The sequence below is a fragment of the Sminthopsis crassicaudata genome, chromosome 2 (genome assembly GCF_048593235.1).
Source record: "Sminthopsis crassicaudata isolate SCR6 chromosome 2, ASM4859323v1, whole genome shotgun sequence".
NCBI classification, from domain to species: domain Eukaryota; kingdom Metazoa; phylum Chordata; class Mammalia; order Dasyuromorphia; family Dasyuridae; genus Sminthopsis; species Sminthopsis crassicaudata.
The window spans coordinates 603,481,151-603,506,086 of NC_133618.1; the positions used below are offsets into that span (position 1 = coordinate 603,481,151).

The window sequence follows — 24,936 nt, forward strand, 5'->3', positions numbered from 1 at the left end:
AACACCAAAACACATGATGTACATTTTAAATTCTTCCCTTCTGGGTAATTGTGCGTGTGTTGTAAACATCACATCAGATGCTATGAAATGGAAAGAATTTTCAAGACAATTAACCATGGTCCATTTCCTTATGTTGCCTTTGCTGAGGATATTGCTCACATTGGAAACATTTTTTAAAGAGCTTTTTCTCATTCTATGATGTTCTCGCCTAAGAAAACATCTGTTTTCTTAGTTTTCTCTTCTCTAGGCTTCCTTCAACTTTGTTTCAGTTGAGTTGATTTATAGACAGATCCTTGACCAGGCACCCTGATAAAATATTTTTGAGTGTCTGCCATTGTATTGTCAGGTATGGTGCTAAGGTATCATATAGCAGTGATGTCAATCTCAAATATAAATTTTTGTTGTCATTCAATCATTTTTCAGACTCATCCAACTCCTCATGACCTTACCTCAATTTTTTCATAGGAAAGATAATTTAGGGATTTGTCACTTCCTTCTCTTTCAGGGTGGAGCTGAAGCAAACAGGGTTAAGTGACTTGCTCAGGGTAACATAGCCCGGATTTGAACTCAGGAAGATGAGTCTTCTTGACTTTAAGCCTGGCACTCTATCCACTGTATCACCTAGAAATAGAGGCCATTGATCTGTATATAATGATCCCTGAAGGCTGCATCTTAACATTTTTAAATGTGATATTGACTACCAATCAAACTCCCAAGAAACTGTTTTACTGATCTAGAAAAAATAACAACAAAATTCATCTGGAAGAACAAAAAAGTCAAGAATTTCAAGGTAATGAAAAGAAAAGCAAATGAAGGTGACCTAGATGTACCAGATCGAAAACTACATTATAAAGCAGTGGTCATCAAAACCATTTGGTACTGGACAAGAAACTGACTAGTTGATCAGTTGAATGGATTAGGTTAACAAGACAAAATAGTCAATGACTATAGTAATCTCATGTTTGACAAATATAAAGATCCCAGCTTTTGGGATAAAAAATTTACTATTTGACAAAAACTGCTGGGAAAATTGTAAACTAATATGGCAGAAACTAGACATTGACTCATACCTAATATCATATACCAAGATAAGATTGAAATGGGTTCATGATCTAGACATAAAGAATGATATTATAAACAAATTAGAAGAACGCAGGATAGTTTACCTCTCAGATCTATGGAGGAGGAAGGACTCTGTGACCAACAAAGAACTAGAGATCATTACTGATCACAAAATAGATAATTTTAATTATATTAAGTTAAAAAGGTTTTGTAAAAAAAAAAAAAAACTAATGCAGACAAAACTAGAAGGGAAGCAGTAAACTGCAAAAACACTTTTACATTCGAAGGCCTCATTTCTAAATTAAATAAAGGATTCAAATTTATAAGAATTCAAGTCAGTCTCCAATTGATAAATGGTCAAAGGATATGAACAGACAATTTTCAGATGATGAAACTGAAACTATTTACACTCATATGAAAGAGTGTTCCAAATCACTACTGATCAGAGAAATACAAATTAAGACAACTCTGAGATACCACTACACACCTGTCAGATTGGCTAAGATGACAGGAACAAATAATGATGAATGTTGGAGGGGATGTGGGAAAACTGGGACACTGATACATTGTTGGTGGAATTATGAACAGATCCAGCCATTCTGGAGAGCAATTTGAAACTATGCTCAAAAAATTATCAAATTGTGTATACTCTTTGACCCAGCAGTGCTACTACTGGGCTTATATCCCAAAGAAATACTAAAGAGGGGAAAGGGACCTGTATGTGCCAAAATGTTTGTGGCAGCCCTTTTTGTAGTGATCAGAAACTGGAAAATGAATGGATGCCCATCAATTGGAGAATGGTGAATAAATTGTGGTATATGAAGGTTATGGAATATTATTGTTCTGTAAGAAATGACCAACAGGAGGAATACAGAGAGGCTTGGAGAGACTTACATCAACTGATGCTGAGTGAAATGAGCAGAACCAGGAGATCATTATATAATTCAATAACAATACTATATGATGATCAATTCTGGTGGACATGGCTCTCTTCAACAATGAGATGATTCAACCAGTTCCAATTGTTCAGTGATGAAGAAAGCCATCTACACCCAGAGAGAGACTGTGGGAAATGAGTGTAGACCACAAAATAGCATTCTCACTCTTTCTGTTGTTTGCTTGCATCTTGTTTTCTTTCCCAGTTTTTTTCTTCATTCTTGATCCGATTTTTCTTCTGCAGCAAAAAATAACTGTATATATATATATATATATATATATATATATATATACATACATACATACATATGTTGGATTTAATATATATTTTAACACATTTAACATGTATTGGACTACCTACCATCTGGGGGGGGTGAGGGGAAGGAGAGGATAATTTGGAACAGAAGGTCTTGCAAGAGTCAGTATTGAAAAATTACCCATTCATATGTTTTGTAAATAAAAAGCTTTAATAAAATTTAAAAAGTAGGAAATTAATCTTTTAAAAATGTGATATTTTTAGTTTTTTATTGTATTTATTTTTGTTAAAAATTTCCCTATTACATTTTAATCTCATTCTGACCATACTTGGGGAGGAAATTCCCTGCCTTATGTTGTCCCTGATTGTATTTCTAACATTTCTATTGTAAGGCATGAGGGGGTCTGTGTGTGTATTATGGGTATGTGGAGGTAAACCAAAGGCCTCACCAAAAAAGAAGAATATTAGTCAATTCATGATCCAGAGCTCTGTTTGTAGGTTATTGTGAAGTATAATCCTTTCTTGGATTAAATGAGATCCAAACTGTGTTTTAATAACAGGTTTATTAATGTAAGCCATTGAATGAATCAGAATTGATTTAAAAATGTTTTTTTAAAAAAAGCAGGTACCTGGACTTGAAGCAAAGAGCACTGAGGAATGATCTGAGTATAGGAAAAGGGAAAGGAGGCTGTATTGAGAAGGTCTCCTTAGAAGGGTTTATTGAAGAACACTTCTAGTTCTAGATTTCTCTACATGATTTGACAATATTTCCTTTTTCCTTCAATTTCTGTTATTGGCCAGGACTAAGTACTTGTATTGAGGACCTGAGTCGGATTGATTGCCTATAAATGAGAGGACCTGGAATCTAAGGACTCCCTTCCCCAAAGATGTGACTTATAGATTTTACCAGACTGCCAAAGTTGTCCATGACACATAAAAAAGGTCTTAACTTTGAACGACTATTATAGGACAAATAGTATAAGGCTTTTTGGAGCAAAAAAGATATTTTGGTCCAAGATCAATTCTTGATTGTCATTTGGCCCTCCCTAATTTGACTCTCCCACTGGATTTTTGTATACAAACACACACATATGTATGTATATATAAATATGTATGTATGTATGTATACACATGCCCACAAATATTTAGATCTTTCACAATCAGCTGGACTCCTTTCCTCTTATCCACCTTTTGAAATCCTCCAGTGACTTCCAAACATAGGTGCTACTTTTTTCCTTCTTTCACTCTCAAACTGGAAGTGAATTCTAACTTTCAAAATCTCTTAGCCATCTCATTTTGGCTTCTCTTATGCACTCAAGAAATTTTCTAACTTGCACTATAATTATGTATACGTTTTGTCTCTTTGACTAGATAATCATTGTAAGTGACATTTATATGCCTATAACATATTTGTAGTTCATTAAGAGTTTACAAGATGGTTTATATACATTATCTCATATTACTTCCTTACTGACTTTTTTTATTACCTTCAGAAGTTGAAGAATAAGAGGAAATTTGGATTTATCCAAATACTTAATTGAATCTACAGAGCTCTGACTAAAAGTTTTAAGGAAGAGACTGTCATGTGTGATTTCTCTGAGTTCCTGTTGCATCTGCTCCATGCTCTCCATGCCAGAATAGGAACATAGGACTTTATGCTGATTGGATAAAATTCCACTTTCCTATTATCTCAGGTCACATAGGGAGAACTTATTACTTAGTTCACTTCAATTCAATTTGACAATTTTCTAAACAAAATTAGCATTTCTTTCAATTATGACTGCAGGCAACAAATACTCTTCTGAAAAGTAGTATCTAAGCCTTTAGTGATTGCCAAAGCAGTCCACGACATAAACATAGTTAAGAATACTTGAAAGACCTCATTAAGCACTGTTGAGTGCTCAGTGGTTGCAGCAAGAGCACCATTTTACTGTAGGGGGGTGGGGATGCACCTCAGGTAGCTTCCCCAAATGCCATTCAATCATCACTCCCAGTTGCCCCATCTTTCTTGTTGTTTTGTTGTTTGGTTGTTTAAGTCACGTATTACTCTTTATGACCCCATTTAGAGTTTTCTTGGCTGACATATTGCAATAGTTTGCCATTTCCTTTTTCAGCACATCTTATAGATTATGAAACTGAGGTAACAGTGCTAAGTGACTTGCTCAGGGTCACACAGCTAGTATTTGAGACTGGATTTGAACTCAGGTCTTTCTGATGATAACTGCAGCATTCTATCCACTGCATCAGCCAGCTGCCCTAGCTGGTTTTGACCCTTATTATGTGATTACCAACATGCCATGGCTTGCCATTTCTGTTTCTGGGGAAAAATGCTTCATGGAAGTACTATTCATTCTCAGGTTCATATCTAGATGCCCTTCATATTTTGGCAATAGCCATATTTCATTCTTAATATCCACCTTTCCTTCCTCATGTTCTAGTTTAACTCTGTAAAATATTTATAAAGAGCCAAAGAAGGTTCATACCTTAGAGAATATTATACTTGCTGTCAATGCATGTGGCAAGCCTATTTCTTGAATTAATGAGAGAGACTCCAGTCGCTAAAAAGCATTCACAAATATTCTATGATTTTTACCTGTTAGCTAACTGCATGATGATGAAAAACCTGTTAAATGGCTGCTAATCTGGAACTGAATATACATTCAAATGGCTAAAATGGGTTACCTCCCTTCCTTGGTAGCTTTCAATGAAGAGAAAGAAGTTCTATAAATTACTGGATGGGTAGATGGAGAGAGTGAACTATCAGGGAGCAATAATGACCTCTTCCTAATAGCTACCTTCTTTCTCACCCGGTCACCACAGAACTGTGTACACACCTCTGTTTTTGTTTCTTTTGAGTGTATTTTTTCCTGATCTTTGGTGAATATTATGTGAGATGCAATGAAGCTGGTTATGACCTTGTAAGCTTCAAAGTTTGAGAAGATCACTGGAATACATAGCAGAATCTGTAAGTAGGCATGCCAGTGGACTCTAAAGAAGAGCTAGCCTTGAGTTATAATTTGCCTAAGCCTGTCTAGTGGTGATTTGACTCAGAGAGGAACATTGCCGGGAGTTGAAAGGAGCTTTTTGAGCTCAAGGAATCCATGTTGATTTCTTAAGGTTCAGGGTCCCAGAGAGTAAGAACGAAAGGAGTGGGTATGAGAAGGAAAGCAAGAGGAACAAAAAGAAGAATAGGAGAAATATAAGGAAGAAGAACACAAATTTAATAAAGAAGTGGTACTGGAACTAGGACATTATTGTAGACAAAACTGTTATCCCCACATTGGTCCATAAAAATTTAATAAAAAAGTTTTAGTAGATGTCATCAAACCAAATATTCATTACCTTCTCGTTATGGGGAAGGAAAATATGTAAAATACAGAAATCTAGCAGGAGAAATCAAAATTATATGGCCAGAAAGTCAGGCACACATCCCAGTCATCCTTCCTGTTACTATAATTGACTTGAAGATGAGTTCATCAGTAAAGCTACAGAAGATGAATTTATACCCAAATACTTTATTCAATTACAAAAGCAGCTATTTTGTTCCAGTGTGCAAATATGTATCAGAATATTAAGTCTTCAAACATAGAGCAATTTGTATCAGAATTGTTTTATCTGAATTCCAAAGAAAAAATAGAGAAAGTGAAATAATAACATACACTTGTATGTTCTTGAAGGCTTACAAATTGTTCTATAATTTCTTTGAAATAGTCAGTAAAAATTAAAAAAAAAAGAAATAGAAGAAAAATGTATTAAGGAAGCTAGGGAATATAAACTGGGAGGAGAAAAATGTATATTATAGCAGTCTGCATGTGTCAATCAACAAGTATTTCCCCAGCATCTATTTTATGGTCAGAACTGTCTTGGGCAATTTGAGAATAGAAGTGAGTTACATAGTTCCTACACTTGGGGAACTTATGATAGGGTTGTATGCAGGTGAGCAAATGTTTGCTGATTTGACTGATAAACATGACTTTGAGTTCATCCCAGATAAATATTCCTCTAAGATTCAGCCCAAACTGGACAAGAGAACTTGTCATTATAATTTATTTATGTATTTATATTTAACATTATAACTATCCCAGTGAAGGAGATGGAGGTAGGGGAGGGACTGATTCAAGGCTCTCATGTATTAGGTTCTGATTCATACACATTTCTGTCTTTATAATGCCATTATGCTATTGAGTTATTTTAAACTTAGCAAAACTGATGACTTGTAGTTCTTCCATTTGATTTCATTTGCTGCTAAATACACTTCCAATTTATCAAAGTCACTTTTAGCTCTGATGCCTTTTGTCTGATAGTAAAAAGAACTCCGGGATTTGGAGACAGAAGAAATACCTAAGTTCTGGCATTTAAGAAGTGTATACAATATGAGCAGCTTCTTATCTGTAGGTGTTTGAGAAAAACACACTATCTCCCATAAAGGGTCATTGTGAGGATAGGCACTTTAAGATCGGAAAGCACTATAGGAATGTGAACTATCATGGCTATTATTCTTTATTGCTTATACCTTCTAAAGAATCTATGAAATACAAGAACAGTGGGATAACTTTTGGGTTTGGGATAAAAGATAGAAGACTTTTATCTCTTTAGTAATAAGCAGAGAAGGCAGGTGGGAGCAGGATGGGGAAAGGTAAGTGTTCCTGGCAAGGCAAATGGCATTAGCAAAAGTATGGAGTAGTCATGGTTATGAAAGATTATAAGACAAATGGAACAATTTGGCTAGAGGAGAGGTTTTTATGTAGGAAAATGTAGAGATGCAAAAGTAGGTTCCAAGGGTATGCTGGGGCTAGCTCATACTTCTCTGAGAGTCATTTAAACTTTTAAGGACAGCATTCCTACCTTGGGAATCAGGACTTGTTTATTGTTTCATTAATTAAAACACTAAATAAGCAGTGGATAAAATGCTAATAAATCAGATTAAGCTTAAAGCCATCTCTTTCATTTTTGGAGAACTAGCTATTAAATATTTACTTGTACATCCTTAGATGAGACACTGTAAAATTCCTTGAACTTAGGAACTTAGTCTTTTTTCTGTAGGTCATGTGGAAGTTTAATATTAAGCTTAAACAGTAGCAAAACTAATTAAATAAATTAGCTGACTGGTGGTTGGAGATTTGTTTGCATTCCCTATATCTTTTCCAGTGTTTCTCCCACCCCAAATTGTATCTTCTAGAAGACTTTTAATCTAGAAGCTCAAGAGTGCCTGAAAGTAATTTCCCCCAGTCTTGCCTATGCAGAATGATGCATGAACATCATTGAAATCAGATTTTGAAAATGAAATGGAGAGAGAAAGTAGAATTCTTAGGGAACTAACTATAGTAGGGAGAATTTTTCTCCTCATTCCTTAACCTATAGCCCTCAGCAAGGAAGGTTTTCATTACACTGGTAGTAGAAGTCAGAAAGCAAAAGCAGCAAGATATACTGTACCCTGGTATGCCCAAGAGAGATTATACTCTCATCCAGCCAAGATGATGAGTGAGTAATAATAAAAAGCAAGTAGAAAGAGGATGGAAAGGTAGGGAGCCATTTGAGCCCAGAAGAAGAATCCTTCCGGGAAGTTTCAGATTCATGTAAATGACTTATATGGTCCCTTTTGTACTTGAGAGTTGAAAAACTTGCACTACATAGCTGAACTTTTTTTTTTATCTTGTAGGCTAGAGGTTAGTGGTAAGGGAGGACCCTAAGAATAAAATTGTTGTGATAACATTTATTGCGTATTCAGCTAGAAAAAATATAGCAAAAGGACAGGCTGTGTATTCTACGTTGAAGCCTGATACTAGTTCAGATTCTCCTTCCGTTAGGTCGAGGAGAATGTGGTTGCCATCCAATGGAGTTGAAAAGGATCCAGAAGGTTGTTTCTTTGGAAATTTTTGAGTCTGTAATTCAAAATATATTATTCTTTTATCTAATTCAATTAAACTTCCTAAGACAGCAATTTTTTGGAATTTGATTGACACAGAGCAAGATATAGAAGGAGGAGAGACAGGAGGGGAATGGTTAATAAGATGTAAACCTGAATAAAAGACAATGAAGAATTCTTCTAGTCTGGATAAGGACCCAGAAGAGTGATATGGTAGTACTAGGAGAGGTATTAAGTTAAGTGATAATCATCCTGGTTTATGTCTTAAATATTAATAGGGGACTCTCTCTCTCTCTCTGTATATATATATATATATATATATAATATGCTATTTTTTAGCACACCCATTACACATCCATTCACAGCTATTTAAACTTAAAATTAGCATTTCTAAACAATGTGTTCTTCATAACTTATTCATTCCATTTCTCATATTTTTGAACCAGGTAGTGGTAGGTTTTAGAAACAATATTTTAGAAAGATGAATTTGGCAGCTACATGTAGGATAGATGGAGGAGGAAACAGACCAGTAACTAGTTGCAAACGAGGCTTGAAAACAGAGAAAACAGAGAACTCTTTGTAGATGAAGTTAATGAAGGTCAAACTAGATGGGTGGCCGTAAAAATGGAAGCACTTCATTGTCATTCTAACTATAAGAACTTGCTTAAAAAGAAAATTAATTTTGATTTACTGAATTATCTTTGAAAAGTATAATGAAAAAGATGTATAGAAAAGGAATCTATTAAGGAACTTAAGTCTATTATTAGACTACTAATGCAGGCTGAATCTTATTTATGCATGGGTAGAATGTATAAGGAATTCCATATGCCAGAGATATTTTTTCCCCTACATCTCCCATCCTAATGATTAGCTGTTTCTAAGATATCTATTAATGTCGAAGTGTTTAGTTGGGAAGATGGAGTTGCCATGTTTTGCTCTGAATCATTATTCTTTTAGCCTGAAGCCACATTTTAGTCTGTAAACAAAACTAGAATAAATAGCATGTGTATGATCAACAGAGGGAGCCTCCTGCTAAGTACAAACAAGCTGTTAAATTACCAAAACAGTCATGAAAGCTACTGGGATTAGCAACATAATAATAATTTTTCAGTAATGATTGCTGTAGAGTGACATTTGTGTTCATAAGGCTCTCAATTCCTCATCTGTAAAATGAGGGGATTGGTCTAAGTGACTTCTAAAGTCTCTTCCAGCTTGATAGTTATGGACAAGAGTAAAAACAGTTCTGCTAAAAACTACAGGTGTTCATGGATGCACATAGTTGTACACAATATAAAGTACTGTACATTTTCAGGCCTCTCCTAACCTCAATAAATGTGTGTTTTTCTAGATGAATATGTGGCCCATGGGGATCCTTTTGTATGGTCACTGCCCTGTGGTCAGATGTCTGTGAATAACTGAAATCTCTGTTGCTACTATATCATGCTTCTGTTTCCTCAATGTCCTCATCCATTTCTTCTTTCTCTCCAAGTGAGCTGTAGAATTCTCCAAGAACAAAATTGTTTCTTTCTGTCTCCATTGATTTTCACTCAGATGTTCTGCATCTTGTTTCCCCCCCCAATAATTTTTGTGTTTCCTGATGCATATAATTTAATTTTAAAAGTTGCCTCTCCTCCATGACCATCATAATTTTTGGCTGTTTCTTATGAATAAATACTTTAGTTAAGTAGGTAGCAAGAAAGGGATAATTGATGGCCAACCCAAGTGTGGCACTAGACAGTTCTTCCAATGTGGAGGCACCATGGAACATTGGAAAGTGCCAGATTTGAAGTCAGCAGTCCTACAGCCAAATCCTGGCTCATCATTTTTTTTGGGGGGGGGAGGGGGGTCTGTGATCTTAGACTACCCACCATGGCTTCAATTCTTCTTTTGAGAAATGAGTGGGTTGGACAATGTGTATCATAGAGTGCTTTCCAGTTCTAATTTTATGAACCAATAAAATAAGAAAACAGTTAAGAATTTTATAGGATAGTGGAACTAGATAGATTGTAATCTACTTTAGTGGAGGGAATGCAAAAGCAATGAATTCAGAGATCATAGGTTCAATCAGTCAGTAAGCCAATAAATATTTATTAGGATCCAACTATGTGCCAGGGATTGTGGTAAGCTGGGGACACAAAGAAAAGTAAAAGATAGCTCCTGCTCTTAAGGAGCTCACAAACAAATAGGGGAGACAACATTCAAACAACTATGTACAAACATGATATATACAAGATTATTCAGAAATTATTAATGGAGAGAAGGCACTAGAATTAAGGGGATCAGGAAAAACTTTTTGTAGAAGATATCTGGCTAATCTGATTTCCTCTTGTTTTGAATTCCTCAGGCCTTTTGATATCTATTTCCTCCTTTGATTGGTGACTGGTGAATCACACATCATCCCTAAGGACCCAGGACCATTCCTGCATTCTCCTTCCCTTTGATAATAACATGCTTGTGATATTATATTATTAAAATTAGGTATTCAATTCTAAATGTAATGAGGGTATCCTACTCCAGCCTCAGAGTTTCCACCCTTTGCTTAGACTCAACATAGCAGAAGGGAAATATTTTTAATATGAGCCTCCATCTAGGCAGTTTCTACCCAGAGCAAAGTCAAATTTCCAGAAATAAAAAATGTGTTAAATTAAATCATAATAAAATGAAAACCCCTGTGATGAAATTGTTTTTAATATCACATAATCAATTAGACAACAATTACTCCCACTCCAGGGTGATGGGGGAAAAAGAATAAATCCCAGGAAGGCAAAGAATGGATTGTCCATAGATTCTTGAGGGAAGGACGCCTTGAATTGCTGCTCAAGTTTTCCAAGCAGTTTTAAACCTCCTGAGATACTGGAGAGAGAATTGTTTCTGGCATAGCTCCTTGGGAATATGCTTTCTTTCCCAGCTGTGACTTTGTGCATTTACAATTCAGCTCTTTCCAGTTGCTTATAACCTCCAACCTTGGTACTTGCTTCAGGCTTCTTTGCTGCTGTCCATTTATATTTACAATGCATTTCCTGCTGATAATTTTTTTTAAGCTGTATGCTTGGGAGATATTGTTAAGGGGTGTTTTGTCTTTTTTTTTTTTTTTTTTTGCCTGTCTCAAAGCTTTATCTGGGGGATTAACCCAAAGGTACTCCTCAGGTGTTTTCTGTGAAATGTAGCTTTCCAATCAGCTCCACTTGGTAAAAGAATATCTCATGTGGGCTTGTTATGCCTTTTTGGTGAACTCTAAGTCTTTTTGGGGTTAGGGTAAGCATCTTTTTTAAAATTAATTTTATAATTATAATTTTTTGGACATTACATATGCTTGGGTAATTTTTTTTACAGCATTATCCAAATTCTTTTCCGAATTTTCCCTTTCCTCCCTCTACCCCCTCCCCTAGATGACAGGCAGTTCCATACATGTTACATGTGTTACAGTATATATTAGATACAATATATATATGTAAAACCGAGTTTCTTGTTGCATGGTAAGAATTGGATTCCGAAGGTAAAAGTAACATGGGTAGAAAGACCGTAGTGCAAATAGTTTACACTTAATTCCCAGTGTTCCTTCTCTGGGTGTAGCTGTTTCTGTCCATCATTGATCTACTGGAACTGAATTAGCTCTTCTCTATGTTGAAGATATCCACTTCTATCAGAATACATCCTCATACAGTATTGTTGTTGAAGTGTACAGCCATCTTCTGGTTCTGCTCATTTAATTCAGAATCAGTTCATGCAAGTCTCTCCAAGCCTCTCTGTATTCATCCTGCTGGTCATTTCAGGGTAAGCATCTTTTAAAAAACCTCTTATCCAACTCAAAAGGTAGGCAGCATGCCTCCTCGTAATGTACATATCTTAGACTTTGGTTTTCTGAGGCTGAAAATAGGTACATTTGTCAGTCTTCATTGGTTCTTTTGACTGACATCATTCTCATTTCTGCAGATGTTTTCTAAGCTTTTCAAAGTCTCAAGAAAGGACTAATATATAGGTGGGGGCAGGGACACAGGTAGAAAGTCTTCCATTGGTATTCCTGATGTATCATAAAAATTCTTTTTGTTGCTTACATACATATAAAGCTGACAAGGATATTGAAACTCCTATTGAGAGGTCTTCAGTTTCACTGCCTTGGATCATTTCCTACCTGGGCTCCATTCACTCATTCCAGACCTACTACCCCAGCTCTGCTCACTCCAGTGACACCTCTTGCCTAACATAAAAATATGTACCTCTTCTGTCCTTGGATGAATCTGCCATCTCTTTGATGTTTGTTCTCTTTTCAATGGTGTCACTCAGAAGTTAACAGTGCCTTCTTGTCCATTTTGGTCTGCATATATTTCTGCAAATCACAGAAGCATAGATGGAGAACTGGCAGACAGAGACTTTACAGGGTAATCTAGTCCAACTCTATTATTTTACAGATAAGGAAACTAAGGTACAGAGAGGTCATTTCAAATTCCCAGGGTCACAGAAGTAGTAACGAATGGAGGCTGAATCTAAATTCATGTTTTCCATGGCATCATTGCTCTGTCTCTATATAAGTCCAGATCCTCCCCAGGAAACCCACTTAATAAATTTAGGGCCTTCCCTAAGTGTCTTGAAATAACTGGGATATTGGTAATCTGGGATGATGTCTGTTATTCATTCATTAATATTTATTAAGTTCCTTCTATGTACTGGAAACTGACAGTTTCCAGAACTCTTCTAGATAGAGTTCCCTCATCTATGAAGTGAATCAGTTGAAATAGATGATCTCAAAGGCATCTTCTATTTTTTTTTAAATTTCCATTCTGTTTTGTCTTGTCATAATATATGAAATCCAGCCCTTCTTTTTTTCTTTTCTAATTGAAACTTCATTGTAAGTAGATTTTTAATTCTTTACTTTTCTAGGTGTAAAAACTAGAAGGAAGTAAAATTCATTATTTTTATATGCAACTAACTGGTGTTATACTTTTCTTTACATAATTTCACATTTTCTTTCTTTTTCTCCCGCCTTCTTTCTATTTCATTTTATCTGTCTAATATGTTTTTTCCTAAGATTGCTACAGATGCTATCTATCTATTAATCTATTTAATTATCTATCTATCTATCTATCTATCTATCTATCTATCTATCTATCTATCTATCTATCTATCTATCTACCTATCTACCCATCCACCATATGCTCCTATTTTTGGACTGATAAGCTGAGGTTTTACACCTGTTTTGATATAATTTTAACTTAAACACGTGAATATTTCAATACAATGGAATTGGGGAGAGATACACTTACAGATTAAAACCTTATATATTGGCTCTTTTGAATATGATTTTAAATCATTCAGTTATACACAATCTCATCCTCTTAGCCTCAGTTGCATCATTAAGTTCTCAATCCAAAGGGAATTGTTTCATTCAGTGAAGAATAGGTTGTCCAATAATTTATAACTTAGAAGTTAAAAACTCTTAAGAAAAAAAGAAAGGAAGGAATGAAAGAAAGAAAGAAGGAAAGGAAGGAAGAAAAGAAGGAAAGAAAAATGAAGGGAGGGAGGAGAAAGAAAGAAGGAAAGAAAAAAGAAGGGAGGGAAAGAAAGAGAAAGAAAAAAGAAAGAAAAAGGAAGAGAAGATGGAAGGAAGAAAGAGAAAGAAAAAAGAAAGAATAAAAGTCACAGTGAATATATTTCAGGCTTGAATGCCACAAATTTTAGTGTTCTCATCTAAAAAATGAAGATGAAAAAAGAAATACCCATCATAGGATTGTTATGAAGAACAAATAAGATAATGTATTCAAAAGTGTTTTGCTCCCATCATTAAATATTTGGTCAACCATGACCTGTTATTATTGTTGGCATAAAAAAACTAAGTAGCCATGGGCAAAGTCCTTTCCTTTTTCTTTTTCTCTGACAGTTTCTAAAAATAATGCAGTATCTATGCTGAGCTCAGACAAAAAAGAAAACTATATACAGGTGCTCCTCATTCAACCATTCAATCAGCTCATTCCACTTGAGTTGGCTGATTCCAAATCAATTTTTTGCTTTCTCACCTTCTTCTGACAATGGCAGAATTTCAATGAGTTAGGGAGCACAAATTTAAGTGAACCCTAGACTATTTTGAATAAAAGGAAAACTGAGTCAAACCTGAAGAAACCACACAGCTTAGATTGTTTTTGACCAAAAAAATTTGTTTACTAAGTGCCTCCCACTGATTTCTACCACTAAATAAATAACTTTTTTGGTTTTTTCTTTTACCCTTTTATGAGTCTTAGTTGGCTGAGTCTATAGATATCAGAACACTGAATCCTGAAGCTCATCATTCTAATGTTTGAGGTTCAGCACCAAATAATGAGATCAATGTTCAGGTACCAAATGATGAGATTTAGGAAAGGAATTGGCATCAAATGTTGGGATTCAGTCATATGACGAATTCACAATGGCCATTCTCTTTGGCAAAAGGTAGATTTATTTAGGGAAAGAGGTTGTAGACAAAGTGAAGAGATAAAAATAGGCACCAGGAATGGTAAATATGAAACAAAATTGGGAGAGCATATAATTAGACACCATGAGGCATGGGAAAGGGTGAGGAGAAAGATACCACGAGATTAATCCAAAAGGGATTTAACAAAGATGGTGTAGGCCATGGAGGAAATTTAACCTGGTGGTTTGACATAACTTGGCTTTCTGATTATATACAGTAAGGGCGGAGTTACATAAAACCTCCACAGGGGTAGATTGTAAGACTGAGCCGATTCACATCAGTTCACTTCCCGGTTTGCTTCAGGGAGTAATATTATCAGAATTCAAGCTGTCTCTGCCAACCTCACTCAGTGATGTAGCACTTCATCAATTCTAATATTCTGTCTAAATTGTTTTCCTTTTTTTTTTCTGAACATTTTGGTTCAATTTTGTGGGGATTGGATTTTCCTCTTTGACTTTTTTTTTTTTTTTTTGCTACTCAGCCTTTTTTCATAGTGCCTAATTTTGGATAAACTTTTTAGTAAAAAATGCTTTTGACCACAAAGGAATGATAAATAACATCTCTGTCACAGACTTATGGATAGATATTCGAGCAGCTAGGAGATTGCTCCTTTGGCAGTCATGAAATTCATGTTATAAATATATCAGGCCCTCTATAATACCATTATTTACAACAGAGTCCTGGATTTTCATTTCATGAAGGGATTTAATAACTGAAGCATCAAAAGAACCTTAACTCCCACTATTGAAGGCATTCCTGTTTTGGATTTGTCTTTCTGACCACACACAGCCTCAGTCAGCACAGTAAGGAGGCATATAATACCTGTTCAGTAAGTGCTTCTTGCTAAACAAGTTAGGTGGTTCCAGTCTTGAAGCAGTCCCCCAGCTAAATCACAGGGTAAGGTAAATCCCTCTGGGGACACTGTGCTGGGTTTGTATGTTATAATACATCCATTTTAAATTTAAGAGGGGAAAAAGGGAATTGAATGACTTGATGGTTTGCTGTCTGAAATTTGGTCCTCCTTAGCTAGATAGTTGTGGATCTTAATCTTAATAGTTCCCTTCCCTACTGTCACAGAATTCTTCTTGTGTTCAGCTTGCATCTTTGCCAATTTGTCCATTTCTTTGTGTTGCATACTTAATGGAAATTACTGGTCACCAGCTTTTGCATAATGTTCTTTCATAGCTTGAAATTTTATTGTAACCTTTTGTTCTTCCAGGAAAAAATAATCCCAATTCTTTTAACCTTTCCTCAGAAGGTCTGTTTCATCAATTTTTATTGTTTTTTTCCTGGGCTCTCTCCAGCTTCTCTACATTATGTTCAAATTATGAGCCCCTAGGTAGGACAAAGTACTTTAATAAGTGTTGCCTCTTGTGGTCTTGTGGGGATAAACTGGTCTTGTCCTCAGGGGCTACCATAATATACTCAGATAGAGGCGACTGACCTCTTTTTGACTTAATGCCCCCCAGAAAGCTGCTGTTTCTTTGCCAGCTAAGTTGGACTATACATAAGAGAAATAAGAAGAGAATAAGATTGAGAAGATTTGAGTCCTATTCCCAGATCTACCATTATGTGACTGTGTTACTTTGAGCAAATCTCTAAGTTTCTTTGGACCTCAGTTTCCCTCTAACATGGGGGTGACAATACATTGTTCTATCTCCTTTGTTGTATTATATTGGGAGTAAATAAGGATTGGACATAAAAAACTATTCAATAAAGGCAAGAGTGCTTTGCTAATGTGTGGTTACACATGGCTACCTGTGGGGGTGAAATTATCCCACTAATAATTTAGAGTGACGAGCAGAGTTCTGAGCTCTGATTTTTATAAATGTCTATGGTAGACCAATGATCAAATGATCTTAAGATGCTGCTACTAGTAGCAAGAGTTGGTTCAGTGATACAAAAATATTTTGGAGATTTCCATGATCACCTCCACTACCTTGGCTGGTCACCAGACAAGGAAAACAGGGTGGAGGGTCTTCATGAACTTTCAATACTTAAGCAGTGAAATTAGAATCTGCAGCTCACAGCTGTATGGTCTTATATGCAGTACTTTGATATGATTTATCAAATTGATTAATACTAACTTACATAGATTAGGGGTCCAAATAAATCATCTCTCACATACCAAGGAGAGAATGATTCATGTATCATCATCATCATCACCATCATCATCATCATTATCATCATCCTCATATCTAACTGAATGCTCTCAATTCCTGGTGGTCAAGAGGTTAGTGGCAATAAGAGAATTGTTAAATATCCCCTTTAAATCAGTCCCAGGTTTGGGAGTGAAAGAATTCACTCATTCCCAAATTATTAGTTGCAAAATGAAAGTTTATTATTGGATAGAAATCAGTTTACAAGGGACTGACTTCTATAGTGGCAGAGTTCTATTGGGGAAATGGAGTTTTGGCACTGAGAGTGCTTTCTCAGTGGGCAGAAGGGTCCTGGCAGCTGAGCAAGCTACCTAGAGCCATCAGCAAAGACCTTAGTTGAGGGAAGCTGTTATATTGAGTATCTTGATGTGGGTTGGGACAGCCTGAGCTGATCAGACCAGGATTCTTAGTGATGGCTTCAGGAGCCAAGGTTCCCAGGCTTAGATGCTTATCAGTTTTTAGCCTGGATCTCCTATTGGAATTAACAACATTTCAAAGGGGTGCTTTTTGACCAGGATTTGTAATTGAATTAAAGGGTCTGACATCCTGGAAAGACAACTTTATCTGGGGGGGGATATGCCTTCCCCAGGGGGGGCTGAGACTCTGAAAGGGATCACAGACCAAAAAGAAATACAGTTTCTTAAAGGGACCACAACTTTAGAAAAGGAAACAGTTCCCTCCCGCTTCACTTTGATGTAGGATATCCCAATGTGATATCCTTGGGAGAAGTCATATGTGTCCGGAGGCATTTAGCAGCCTAGTACTGTGACCCAGAAAAACATTGTTAATAATGCTAGAGTCAGAAGTGCTCTATCAGATAGTCACATCTTCATTAATCAGAATGAGTATGGTACGTGAGAGGCAGCTGTGAAATAGCAGGTAAAAAGCTGAACTTCTTTCAAATGGAGCCCTTTAATACAAACAGGCTATGTAATTTTGGACGAAGTTATTTAATCTTTTGGTGCTCTAGGTAACACTAAGACTTGAGTATGTAAGGAAGGTGTTAACCTTCCTCAGCAGAAATGTCCTCAGTTTTTGAGTTCCTTATATCAAAGACATCATGGGTCAACTCCCAATCCCTATACCCATCTAGGATTTGGATTCCCCTCTTGGAAACTCCCACTTAGCAGAGTTTTGTAGTCTCACCTGTAAATGGGGGTTACCCACATCACAAGATTGTTCTGGAGAAAGTACTTAATGCCCAATGTGAATCACTGATACAAAGCAGGAAACTCAAGTCTAGAAAAGAGAAACAATGAGAAATGAGTTATATCTAAAGCTGCAGGGACAAGTTAGCAGCAGAGCCAGGCTGAGAACCCCTGTTTCCTGTATTTGTAGGGTGCTCTTTCCACTACATCACACCATCTCTTATCTCAGTCTTTTTACAGCCTTGAACTACCCTAACATCTGTGCCATGATTTTTTTTTTGGGGGGGGTGGTAAGGAGGGGAAGGGAAATATCTTCTGTTCTTAACTTTCCAAAATAAAGTTTTTTGACTTGGTATTTGCCAAGTAGGAGCCCTGGTTTGGAAAGCTGTGCTATTTCCAGGAAGCCTATGATTCAAATCAACAATGCCAAGTCATTTTATTACCTGCTGTGGACAATATTTTCCTATGTTTGATGCTCATAAATATTTTAAATTTACCATCAATCGAATACAATCCACAACCTATAATGGCAAGAATTAAAGTGCCTTTTGGGAGCATTTGTCATAAACTACTGCCTGAATTTAGTCACTGAGTGAATGAGCCCAATTGTGATTTATTTAAAGAACTATGAAAATGTTTTTTAATTGAAGCCATTTTAAGCTGTCTCAGCTGTCCAACTAAAAAAGCACCTCAAGCTGTGTCTATAGAGGTAAGAGGTACTGGAGAGTTGGGGCAATTAAATATGTAGTCAGAAAAGCCGTGCAAAAGAAGGATTAGCATCTGAATGATAATGGTAGGCACCTGTGCATGCTGAGATGAGGTGTGTTTTTGATGGAAGCATTGTAGCCACAAGGTATTCTTGCAGCTCACAGAGTTATATATGATGATAGTAGGTATATGCTGGGATTCTTTGAAGTGTATCTGAGGAACACCTATCTTATAACAGAATACAGATTTTAGAGAGAAGTTAATAAATCAGTGCAGGTCCAGAGGAGAGTAGTTTGCCTGGGGGTTCTGAAAACTATACTATACAAGACATAATGGAAGGATTTGAGTAGAGTTAGCTTGATGAAGAGGAGATTGAGAAAAGACAAAGTACAATGAAAGGATTTGGATCCTATCGCTAATAATTACTCTGGGTAAATCACTTATATTCTTGGATTATGTAAATTGAGAATAACTCAGAGAGCCAACATGGGGGAAGAAGATTGAAAGGCTGTCCTTAGAGTTAAAAAAAAAAAAACAGATTCAAATCTCTCCTTATGAAAGCCACTTATGAAAGATTTAAAATTTCTGGACTAAAGCCTTTTTTGATTCATGGAACATCAATTGCAAGAGTCCTATGTCCCTGACATGACAGAGAAGTGATTAAAGTTTTTTTATTAAGGATGCAATAGTCCCTGACCTTGTGACACAGAGTCACCACTGAATAGCTGTGTTATTTTATGTACTTAAGACCTCAGTTTATGGTATAATCTGAATCATGGACATACAAAACATGGGAATGTATCCATAAACATTCTGGCAAAGCCCTCAGAGCACAGAAAGCCTAGATGTGATCTTCTCTTAACACATGGCTTTCTTACTTTTCTTTGAATTGGAAATGTGTAGCTCTAAAACTTTAATAAAAAAGCTAATTTAGGGATCACTGGCTCAGCTGCCTTTTTCTAATAATTTTTTTTTCCTCTGAGGCAATTGGAATTAAGTGACCTGCCCAGGATCACACACCTAGGAAGTATTAAGTATTTGAGGTTGGATTTGAACTCAGGTCCTCCTCACTTCAGGGCTGGTGCTTTATTCACTGTGCCACCTAGCTGCCCCTTCCTTTTTCTAATTTCATATCTTTCCTATAGATAGGATATCTATATAGATAGATAAATATCCTATAGATAACCTCAGAATGATATTGTCTTCAATGCTCCATTACCCTACCTCAACTTGTGATAACTACCTATAAAACTTTAAGATTCTAAGATGAAAATATTCAATTTTACCACCAGATAAAATAATTGTGGATTTTCTATTTTTATATATTTCAAACATAAAGGCAATGGATTGTGTTCTGAACAATACTGGAATCTTAACAATGTTCCAAATTCCTAATTAAATTTTTATTATCAATTTTACAATATCCTTAAATAGTAGTAGATTTAAAATGTCAGAGCTAATAGAGACCATGGGAATCACCTAGTTTTATCTCCTTATTTTCTTGATGAGATTAATAGAATTGTCCAAAATTACATAGAAAGTTAGTGGCAGAGCAGAAACTTTGACACAGGTCTTCCAATATACAACCTAAGGTTTTTTCCAATTTCCCACATGACTTTTTTTTTTTTTTTTTCAGTTTCATCCCATGATTTCAGAAAGGCCTGAAGAGACTTCACAAAGTGAAGCTAAGTGAAGTGAAGTGAAGTGAAGTGAGTAGAATCAAGAGAACACTGTGCACAGCAACAAGATTATGTGATGATGAACTCTGATGGACGTGGCTTTTTCCAACAATTAAGTGATTTAGGTTAATTCCAATAGACTTGGGATGGAGAGAGCCATTTGTTTCCAAAAAGAGGTCTCTGGGGACTGAATGAGCATCACAACATAGTATTTTCACCCTTTTATTGTTGGTTGGGTTGCTTTTTTCCTTTTTTTCTTTTTAATCTGATTTTTTAAAATTGAATGATAAATGTGGAAATATCTTGCTGTCTCAAAGAAGGGGTGGAGGTAAGGGAGGGAGAAAAATTTGTAACACAAGGTTTTGCAAGGGTGAACATTGAAAACTATCTTTCCATATATTTTGAAAATAAAAAGCTATTATTAAAAAAGTGTCTGTAGGTAAATGTATGATATCTTATGTATATAAATCCTGTAACTGAGGGCCAGTATCATGATACTCATAATTAAGGACATTAAAGCTCAAGAAGATTAGTTTCCTCAATATTATAATAAAGATAAAACACATTAAGGAAAAAAAATAAAGTTTCATCCTTCTAAAGTCCTTCTCTCTTATTCCCTGTTTGAAAGAGGAAATACAAGATTTTTTTTAATAAATATTTTTTCTCTCCTAATCAGCAGTAACCAACAAATAAGAGTGAAATTACTCTCTTATGCTTTCCCCCCTATTATTGTGGATGTGTTTTTAATTTTCTAAAAACATTCTAACAATTTTAGTGTAATATCCTTGTGTGCCCTGGTGAATACCTGGAACTAATTTGTTTTTCTCTCTTTTCTTTGGACATGAAAATAATTTATAAAATGCTTATAACAGAAGTCTAATGTGAATATTTTAATTTAAGGTAAATGACTTCTGTATACCCTGCTGTTCTATCTAAATTGTGGGTCAGAATATATTATCTGCTACCACTGATCTTTGAAATTCTGATTAGCAGTTTATTTTTACAGAAATTGTCATTTTTATTTAAAAAATGACTAAACAATGACTCTTAAAAACAATGCATTTCTTAGACAATTTTTTTTCAATTTCAAAAAGTTCATTTTAAAAATAAAGGTAATTTTCCTTTAAAAGTTTAAAGGCTTCTAGCAGCATTCACATTAAAGGATTGAAGGGCCTGGAATCTGATATTCCAAAAGGCTAAAGAACTTGGTATACAGCCAAGAATAACTTATCCAGCCAAAATGAGAATTTTTTTTCCAGGGAAAAAGATGGACATTCAATGAAATAGGTAAATTTCATCTATTTCTGATGAAAAAAACAGGACTAAACAAAAAGTTTGATCTCCAAATATAGGATTCAAGAGATGCATAAAAAGGTAAAAAGAAATCTTTTATTCTATGTATATTCTATTATGAATATACATAAAGAACACATGTATAATTTGGTTCTACCTTTATAATACAAAAAAAAAAAAAACTAAAGGTGGAAAGGAAATTGTACCAGAAAAAGAGTGTATAGAATGGAATTATGATAAAGTGAAGAACTTACAGGAATGTTTAAATTCTTTTTCTGTATTTTTAAAATTATTTTTATGTCTCTGTGACCTACATAAGTATGGTGTGTGCTAGCCAATATTTACTTACACTATAGATACATTTACTCAACCAGAGATGATGATGTTTGTCCTTGTTCAATGTCATCAATATTTAGATTATTAAATGCCATCAGCTCAGCAATCTGAAGTTTGAAGATCTGATGGGATGATTCCTCTCAGAATCAGGGAAACTGAAAAGGTTCTGTTCTAATTTGCTTTTAGTATCTATTTCTTAATGTTCCCCAACCTATGATGTAAGCCTTTGTAACAGAAACTTCCCATTCCAATCTCTCCAAATAGCAACAACCAATTAGATGCCTCCTCCTCCCCTTCTCAGTGCTCTCTTATTTGTGATGTAATCTCTTGTATAAAAGCTATGTTTTTTTTTTACTACTTCTTTAGCCCTCCTACCACAAGCTTTCTCTTTCTTATCTCGTGATGGGACTGCTCACTCTCCAGAGGTTTTTCAATAAACAACTTTTCTGCCTTCTACTGAGTGATCTCTGAGTAGTCATTTTGGGTAAGGGTCTTCTACATCCCTCACAAGGGTAAAGTTGGGGTACTATATCTCATGAAGAGGCAAAGGAAACCAATAATATATCCAAGGGAAAGAAGAGAGGGAGATGAACATAGTCTGTATCTTGCTCTCATCAGAATTGCCTTAAAGAAAAAAAAATAGATATATTTGATTTACAGAGAAACTTATCCCATCTCATTGAAAAGTAGGAGGGGAAAAGTGAAAGGGGAAGGAGTAAGCCAAGAGGAAGGGAATACAGAAATTGTGAGGAAAAGGGGTAAAAAAAGGGGAGGAACTCTAAAGTGGGGGGAGGGATCCTAACAAGGGAGGGCTGAGAGAGGCAAGTGATGCTCACAAATTTAATACTGGGAAGAGGGTAAGGGAGAAAGAAAGGAGATAACCATAGTAGTAGTAAGGGAAATTTTATATCTCTAGAGGCCTACTTGCATAAAATCGAGAAAGAGAGGGTCAATGAATGGGGCTTGCAACTAAAAGAGCTAGAAAAGGAACAAATTAAAATCCCTCAATCAAATACTAAACTTGAAATTCTAAAAATAAAAGGAGAAATTAATAAAATTGAAAGTAAAAAAAAAACTAATAAATTAATAAATAAAACTAAGAGTTGGTTTTATGAAAAAACTAACAAAATAGATAAACCCTTAGTAAATTTTATTTAAAAAAGGAAAGAGGAAAATCAAATTTTTAGTCTAAAAATGAAAAGGGAGAACTTGCCACTAATGAAGAGGAAATTAGAGCAATAATTAGGAGTTCCTTTGCCCAACTTTATGCCAATAAATTCGATAACTTAAATGAAATGGAAGAATACTTTTAAAAATATAGTTTGTCCAAATTAACAGAGGATGAAGTAAATTGATTAAACAGTCCCATTTTAGAAAAAGAAATAGAACAAGCTATTAATCAACTCCCTAAGAAATAATCACCAGGACCAGATGGATTTACATGTGAATTCTACCAAACATTTAAAGAACAATTAACTCCAATGCTATATAAACTATTTGAAAAAATAGGGATTGAAGGATTCCTACTAAAGTCTTTTTATGGCACAGACATGGTACTGATACCTAAACCAGGTAGGTTGAAAACAGAGAAAGAAAAATTATAGACCAATCTCTTTAATGAATATTGATGCTGAAATCTTAAATAAAACATCAGCAAAAAGATTACAGAAAATCATCCCCAGGATAATATACCATGACCAGGTAGGATTTATGCCAGGAATGCAGGACTGGTTCAATATTAGGAAAATTATTAGCATAATTGACTATATCATAGCCAAATTAACAAAAACCATATGATCATCTCAATAGATGCAGAAAAAGCATTTGATAAAATCCAACATCCATTCCTACTAAAAACACTTGAGAGTATAAGAATAAATGGACTATTCCTTAAAATAGTCAGGAACATCTATTTAAAACTGTCATTCAGCATCATATGTAATGGGGATAAACTGGAACCATCCCCAATAAGATCAAAAGTGAAACAAGGTTGCCCACTATCACCATTACTATTCAATATTGTATTAGAAATGCTAGCTTTGGCAATAAGAGTTGAGAAAGAGATTAAAGGAATTAGAGTAGGTAATGAAGAAACCAAATTATCATTTTTTGCAGACAATATGATGGTATACTTAGAGAACCTCAGAGATTCTCCTTAAAATTATTAGAAATAATCCACAACTTTAGCAAAGTTTGAGGATACAAAATAAATCCACATAAATCCTCAGCATTTTTATACATCACCAACAAAATCCAACAGCAAGAGATAACAAAGAAAAATTCCATTCAAAATAACTGTCCATAGCATAAAATATTTGGGAATCTATCTGCCAAAGGAAAGTCAGGAATTATATGAGCAAAACTACAAAACACTTTCCACACAAATAAAAGTCATATTTAAACAATTGGAAAAATATTAAGTGTTCTTGGATAGGCTGAGCAAATATAATAAAGATGATAATACTACCTAAACTAAAATATTTATTTCATGCTGTATCAATCAGACTCTCAAGAAACTATTTTAATGACCCAGAAAAAATAACAACAAAATTCATCTGGAAGAACAAAAGGTCAAGAATTTCAAGGGAACTAATGAAAAAAAAGTCAAATGAAGGTAACCTAGCTGTACCTGATCTAAAATTATATTATAAAGCAGCAGTCACCAAAACCATTTAGTATTGGCTAGGAAATAGACTAGTTGATCAGTTAGGTTCACAGGATGAAATAGTGAATAACTATAGCAATCTAGTGTTTGACAAACCCAAAGATCCCAACTTTTGGGATAAGAATTCACTATTTGACAAAAACTGCTGGGAAAAGTGGAAATTAATATAGCAGAAACTAGGCATGGACCCACACCTAACACTGTACACTAAGATAAGATCAAAATAGATCCATGATGTAGGCATAAAGAATGAGATCATAAATAAATTAGAGGAACATAGGATAGTTTACCTCTCAGACTTGTGAAGGAGGAAGGAATTTATGACCAGAAGAGAACTAGAGATCATTATTGATCACTAAATAGAAAATTTTGATTATATCAAATTT

The 24,936-nt window shown here is 35.1% G+C and overlaps 1 long non-coding RNA gene across 1 annotated transcript in view; it reads left to right on the top strand.

Annotated features, from left to right (window-relative positions):
• Window positions 1–22,339, top strand: part of LOC141558505 (uncharacterized) — a 43,668-nt gene extending 21,329 nt beyond the window's left edge. Inside the window, exon 3 of the long non-coding RNA XR_012487088.1 lies at window positions 20,214–22,339. This is a non-coding gene — a long non-coding RNA (uncharacterized LOC141558505). The remainder of the gene's footprint in view (window positions 1–20,213) is intronic.
• The last annotated feature ends 2,597 nt before the right edge of the window (window positions 22,340–24,936 follow it).